This window comes from Salmo trutta, chromosome 29 (genome assembly GCF_901001165.1).
Source record: "Salmo trutta chromosome 29, fSalTru1.1, whole genome shotgun sequence".
In the NCBI taxonomy this organism is placed as follows: domain Eukaryota; kingdom Metazoa; phylum Chordata; class Actinopteri; order Salmoniformes; family Salmonidae; genus Salmo; species Salmo trutta.
Genome location: NC_042985.1, coordinates 25,091,893 through 25,099,023, shown reverse-complemented (window position 1 = coordinate 25,099,023; position 7,131 = coordinate 25,091,893). Strand labels below are relative to the sequence as shown.

At 43.4% G+C, this 7,131-nt stretch overlaps 1 long non-coding RNA gene across 1 annotated transcript; it reads right to left on the bottom strand.

The window, feature by feature from the left end:
* Positions 1–5,968: 5,968 nt before the first annotated feature.
* Positions 5,969–6,507, bottom strand: LOC115167199 (uncharacterized). The gene is made up of 2 exons (XR_003870457.1): positions 6,257–6,507; positions 5,969–6,205 (listed from the first exon to the last, which is right to left on the bottom strand). It is a non-coding gene; the product is annotated as an uncharacterized LOC115167199 (long non-coding RNA).
* Between the last annotated feature and the right edge of the window lie 624 nt (positions 6,508–7,131).

The following is a 7,131-nucleotide window of genomic DNA, read 5'->3' as shown; positions in this document are numbered from 1 at the left end:
AACACGTGTATTTTTTATTTCTAATGGACCCAGTGGAAAATTCAAGATGGCAGATTTTTCAAGATGGCCGCCAATGAAACTTTAAAAGAGAGTAAAGGAGGCCACCCTTACAGTGGAGGTTTCAGTGAGGAGGCACGCAAATGGATCCAGTGCAGTGCCCGTGATGAGGGCTTTTTAAGTGAAATCATGGCATCGAAGACTGTACACTATGTGCGTGTATGTACAACAAAATAACATACAGGACATAGACTGGACAGGTAACATAAACTGGGGGAAAACTGAAAGTAAATTTAAACATAGTAGAGCTCAAAAAATTTACCAGGCCTCAATCATGCCTGTAGACTGCTAGCGTGGCACCGTACCTCTTTCTGGCCTAGACATAAATTTCAAACATGGCATTCACCTGGACCATACCATTCTTAGCCAATCAGAAATCACTTGTAGAATTAACTTTAAAAAAGGCATGAAATGCACAATAAACATATTCCAGCAATAAATCAACCCTTCCTAAATACATATACACTTCAATCATAGTGTTTTAACAAGCATGAAGCATATACCAATAAATACATGTGCATTTCATTCAGATAGGTCCGGCCGACCAGATAAGTAGGTCCGGCCAGATAGGTCAGGCCAGATAGGTCCTTTCGGACAAGTAAGTCCAGCCAGAAAGGTCCGGTTGGCCGGCCAGCCGGACTGCCAGATAGGTCAGGTCAACCAGATAGGTAGGTCCGGCCAGATAGATCAGGCTGGCTAGATAGGTCAGGCCGGTCAGATAAGTAGGTTCGGCTGGCCGGCCAGATAGGTAGGCCAAGTTGGCCGGCAGGCCAGATAGGTATGTTCGGCCGAGTGACCAGCCAGATAGATCCAGCTGACCAGATAGGTAGGTTTGTCCGGACGGCTATTTCAGCACCCGTTGCTGACATGCGTATAAAATCGAGCACACAGTCACGCAATGTCCATAGACAAACATTGGCAGTAGAATGACTTTCAACGTGGCACCGTCATAGGAAGTCAGTTCATCAAATATTTACCCTACTGGAGCTTCCCCAGTCAACTGTAATTGCTGTTATTATGAAGTGGAAACATCTAGGAGCGACAACGGCTCAGCTGCAAAGTGGTAGGCCACCCAAGCTCACAGAATGGGACCGCCGAGTGCTGAAGCTCATAGCGAGTAAAAATTGTCTGTCCTCGGTTGCAACACTCACTACCGAGTTCCAAACTGCCTCTGGAAGCAACGTCAGCACAAGATCTGTTCGTCAGGAGCTTCATGAAATAGGTTTCCATGGCTGAGCAGCCGCACACAAGGCAAAGATCACCATGCGCAATGCCAAGCGTCGGCTAGAGTGGTGTAAAGCTCGTCGCCATTGGACACTGGAGCAGTGGAAACGTGCTCTCTGGAGTGATGAATCACGCTTCACCATCTGGTAGTCCAACGGACTAATCTTGGTTTGATGGACACCAAGAAAACTCTACCTGCCCCTATGCATAGTGCCAACTATAAAGTTTGGTGGAGGAGGGATAATGGTCTGGGGCTGTTTTTCATGGTTCGGGATAGGCCCCTTAGTTCCAGTGAAGGGAACTCTTAACGCAACAGCATACAATGACATTCTAGACAATTCTGTGCTTCCAACTTTGTGGTAACAGTTTGGGGAAGGCCCTTTCCTGTTTCAGCATGACAATGCCACCGGGCACAAAACGAGGTCCATACAGAAATGGTTTGTCGAGATCGGTGTGAAATAACTTTTTTTAAATAGTTTTTATTTAACCTTTATTTAACTAGGAAAGTCAGTTAAGAACAAATGATTATTTACAATGACGGCCTAAACTTGATTGGACTGCACAGAGCCCTGACCTAAACCCCATCGAACACCTTTGGGATGAATTGGAATGCTGACTGCGAGCCAGGCCTAATTGCCTAACATCAGTGCCCGACCTCACGAGTGCACTTGTGGCTGAATGGAAGCAAGTCCCCAAAGCAATGTCCAACATGCATTGGAAAGCCTACCCAGAAGAGTGGAAGCTATTATAGCAGCAAAGGGGAGACAAACTCCATATTACTGCCCATGATTTTGGAATGAGATGTTTGACGAGCAGGTGTCCACATACTTTTGGCCACGTAGTGTATGCAGGGGCAGCTAGTAGAGCTTAATTGCAAATCACATGTTCATCATCATAAAGGCTGGAGTGAACTGTATGGAACAGTATCAGATGGAAACATAAATAATACAAAAGTACATAATAATTGATGTCCATTAGACATATTAATATGCAAATAGTATTTAGTATCTTAGTGCCTTCAGAAAGTATTCACACCCCTTGTTTTTTCCAGATTTTGTTGTGTTACAGCCTGAATTTAAAATGAATTAAATTGAGATTTTGTGTCACTGGCCTACACATAATGTCAAAGTGGATTTTTTAAAAAAAGAATGAATTAAAAATGAAAAGCTGAAATGTCTTCAGTCAATAAGTATTCAACCCCTTTGATATGGCAAGCCTAAATAAGTTCAGGAGTAAAAACAAGCCACATAATAAGTTGCATGGACTCACTCTGTATGCAATAATATAGTTTAACATGATTTTTGAATGACTACCTAGTCTCTGTAACCCACACACACAATTATCTGTAAGGTCCCTCAGTCAAGCAATGAATTTCAAACACAGATTCAACCACAAAGACCAGGGAGGTTTCCAATGCCTCGCAAAGAATGGCACCTATTGGTAAAAAAGCAGACAGTGAATATCCATTTGAACATGGTGAAGTTATTAATTACACTTTGGAAGGTGTATCACATTGGATGGTGACACCTACTCCTGTTGCCTGCTGCACTGCTGCTTGGATTCCAGCTGGCGATCTGTTCACTGTCTGCCCTGGTTTTCTCACCCTATCTGGTACAGATACCCCCACCACACCCCCCCTTCCTCTCTCCCGAGCTTTCGCTCATCTCCAGCACACAGGCACTGTTGGGGCGAGTGACTCTGAACTTACAATGGCTAGCCCCAAGTCGATAACACTAGAAGCTTATTCCCTAAAATGGATCAATTGAAAGTGTGGGTTCACAGCTCCAATCCAGATGTGTTGGTCATTACTGAGACGTGGTTAAGGAAGAGTGTTTTTAATACTGATGTTAACCTTTCTGGTTATAACCTTTTTCGGCAAGACAGATCTTCCGAAGTTGGGGAGCGCAATCTTTACCAAGGATCACCTTCAGTGCTCGGTTGTCTCCACCAAGTCTGTCCCCAAACAATTTGATTTGCTGGTTTTAAGTATTAAACTTTCAAATAGCTCTTTGTTGACTGTTGCTAGGTACTATCGTCCTCCATCAGCACCGGCCTGTACCCTACCTGCCCTAAGCTCTCTCCTGGCCCCTTACACTAAGTCTGAATTTGTCTTGCTCGGTGACCTAAACTGGGACATGCTTAAACCACCTGACCAAGTCCTAAAGCAATGGGACTCCCTAAATCTTTCTCAGATTATTACCAATCCCACAAGGTATGACTCCAAACACCCAGAAAAGGCTACTCTCCTCGATGTTTTCCTCACAAATAATCCTGATAGGTATTAGTCTGGGGTTTTCTGTAATGACCTTAGTGATCACTGTTTTACAGCCTGTGTTCGTAATGGCTGCTCAGTGAAATGACCTGTCCTGATTTGTCATAGACGCTTGCTAAAAAACTTTAATGAGCAAGCCTTCCTTCATGAACTGGCCTCTGTAAAATGGTATAGAATCAGCTTGATCTCTCACGCTGGTATGTACGATTTGGAGACAGGCGCAGGAATACACAATAGGGGTTTTTAATACACCCAAAACAAACACATATACAAAAACACTGAGCTGTACCCAAACAAAAGAGCGAGGGTAAACCTCGTTGAACGTCACGGCACGATACCCGTAATACACAATACATAAAGCGCGCAGCAAAACAGTTACACCAACGCATAGGTACTCACACGACCAACGAACATGGGAATAATAATCAAACAGGACAATGGTGAACAAAGGGCACACATATACAATAACTAATTAAAGGGAATAGGGACCAGGTGTGCGTAATGACAGTTCCGGAGGGATCCGTGACAGTACTCCCCCCCTCGCGCTGCACTAGCAGCGCAACGACACCGGCCTCGAGGGTGATCACAGGAACGCAGTGCGGGTCGATCGGTTGTCTCGTCATCGGACAGGCCAGTTGCAGCTGCGGAAGTTGCAGCGGCGTCGGATGACCAGTTGCAGTGGCGTTGGACGGGCCAGTTTCAGCTGCCGAAGTTGAGGCGGCGCCGGACGGACCAGTCGCAGCATCGTCGGATGGGTCATTCCGCTGTCTCCCTTAATGGTCGGTTATTCTGTCACGCTGGTATAAAGGATTTGGAGACAGGAGCAGGAATACACAATAGGGGTTTTTAATACACCCAAAACAAACACGTATACAAAAACACTGGGCTGTACCCAAACAAAAGAGCGAGGGTAAACCTCATTGAACGATACCCGTAATACACAATACATAAAGCACGCAGCAAAACAGCTACACCAACGCATAGGTACTCACACGACCAACGAACATGGGAATAATAATCAAACAGGACAATGGTGAACAAAGGGCACACATATACAATTACTAATTAAAGGGAATAGGGACCAGGTGTGCGTAATGACAGTTCCGGAGGGATCCGTGACATGATCCCCTCTGTCGAAGACCCTTGGACCTTCTTTTTTCCGATATTTTCAGTGGTATTGTTAACAAACCTGCCCCCATAAAGAAAATGAGAATTAAAATCAGGTTCAGCCCCTGGTTTGACTGTGATCTTGCAGAGTTACTCTACCTCAAGAATTGCATTTGGAGAAAGGCTCGGCACACTCATACTCATGCTGACTGGCTCTCGTTCAGGCAAATGAGAAATAAGTGCACTCAGGCGATCTGGAAGGACAAAGTTAGTTACTTTAAGGATCAGTTCTCTCTCTATGGGTCTAACCCCAAGAAGTTCGGGGAAACGGTTAAAGAGCTGGAGAATAAACCCTCCTCCTCACAGCTGCCCATGAACAGTGAGAGACAGAATAATAACAAAAAAATCCAGAAAAACGCATGTCAAAAATGTTATAAAATGATTTGCATTTTAATGAGGGAAATAAGTATTTGACCCCTCTGCAAAACATGACTTAGTACTTGGTGGCAAAACCCTTGTTGGTAATGTTGGTGCTGACATCTTCAGGACAGGAATACCGGTTTACTTAACGGAGGAATAAACACACATGTTCATCATTGGTGTCTTAACCAGAACCGGGGAAAATGCACTTTATTTATTTTCGCACATGCGCAGTCATACATCTCTCATATGGCATGACTGTACCAGTGTAAGAACACAACTCAACAACATATTAGTCCACATGCCAACACCCCCACTTGCTCTTATACTGTACAAGTCGTATTCAACCTAACTTTATCAACACATTTAGCTTACAGTTATTCATCTCACAAATGTCAGTTTATATTCCAAACATGTAACCCAAGAATTTTTCATTTTTGAACTTCGTTACAGGTTTAGTCAAAACATCTGCAGCCATGTCTGCCGTTGGACAATATTCAATACTTATTTTACCATCACTGAGTGCAGATCGAATGAAATGATATCTGATGTTGACATGTTTACATCTCTGACAACACACTGGGTTCTTTGACAGAGCAATTGCACCTTGGTTATCTTCAAAGATTGTTACTGGTGTATATTGGCACTCACTATCCATCACGCCCAATAACTGTACAAGGTACAAACTTTCTTGTGTAGTAGCAGCCAGTGCCATGTACTCTGCTTCACATGTAGATAAAGCTACTGTTGGCTGCTTCTTAGACCTCCATGAAATGACAGGTCCACATTTAGTTAAACTAAAACAATACCCTGTTATGCTTCGTCTGTCACTTTGATCTGCTGCCCAATCAGCATCACTATTTGCTGAGGTTGAGTTTTTCCACCCCCTTTTTGTAACACAACTCCTGATTCATTGTTCCCTTCAAGTACCTCAACACATGTTTAGCTGTTATCCAGTGTTGCTCTTTTGGTTCTGATAGGTATTGTGACAGCTTGCTGACAATCCAACTGATATCCGGTCTTGTACATGTCATTACATATATCAAGCTGCCTATCACTTCACAATACCTTTTTGAATCAATAAGTTCACCATCAAAGTTTGGTTTTTGTTCACATGGTGTTGACCTTGTTTTACAGTCTGACATACCAAACCATTCCAGTATCTTGGTTATATACCTTGTTTGGTTCATCCTTATTTTCCCTTCACTTTGTGTAAAATCAATGCCTAGGAAATGTCCAAGCCTCCCAAGATCTTTCATCTTAAATTTTTCACGTAACATTTCTTTTACACTTGTGAGTGAGTCACTATCACTAGCAGCGATAATTAGATCATCGACCCAAATTATCAAAATGATCCTTTCTGTTGCAGTTTGTTTGTTATAAACACAGTGATCAGCTGGGTTCTGTGTAAAACCATTTTCACTAAGGTGATCATGCAACATTTTGTTCCAGTTCCTTCCTGACTGTTTCAGGCCGTACAGTGACTTGTTCAGTTTGCAGACTAGTTGCTCACCTGTATCTGACCTGACTTCAAAACCCTCTGGTTGCTCCATGTACACTTCACAGTCAATAGGAGCATGTAGATATGCTGTTTTGACATCCATCTGATGTAACTCTAAGTCATACTGAGCTGCTAGCTGCATCAAACAGCGTACTGATGTCATATTTGCAGTTGGAGAAAAAGTCTCCTTATAGTCTATTCCTGCCACTTGACTATACCCCTTTGCAACATATCTTGCCTTGTATGTCTCAGTCTCATCTGAATTGTTTTTGACCGCATAGACCCACCTGCCCCCCACTGCATTTTTACCCTCTGGCAGTGTGGTTAATGTGAATGTATCATTTTCCCTAAGGGAATCCATCTCCTCCTTCATAGCAGTAGCACAAATCTCTGATTTTGGTGAAATCATTGCTTCTTTGAAGGTTTGTGGTGCATTGCACATTACTCTGTAGCAGTAGACAACACTAGGTGGTATCTGGTCATCACATTTCACTTTACACTCATAGTCTTTTAAGTACTGGGGTTTCTTCCTCGCTCTGTCTGGATAGCG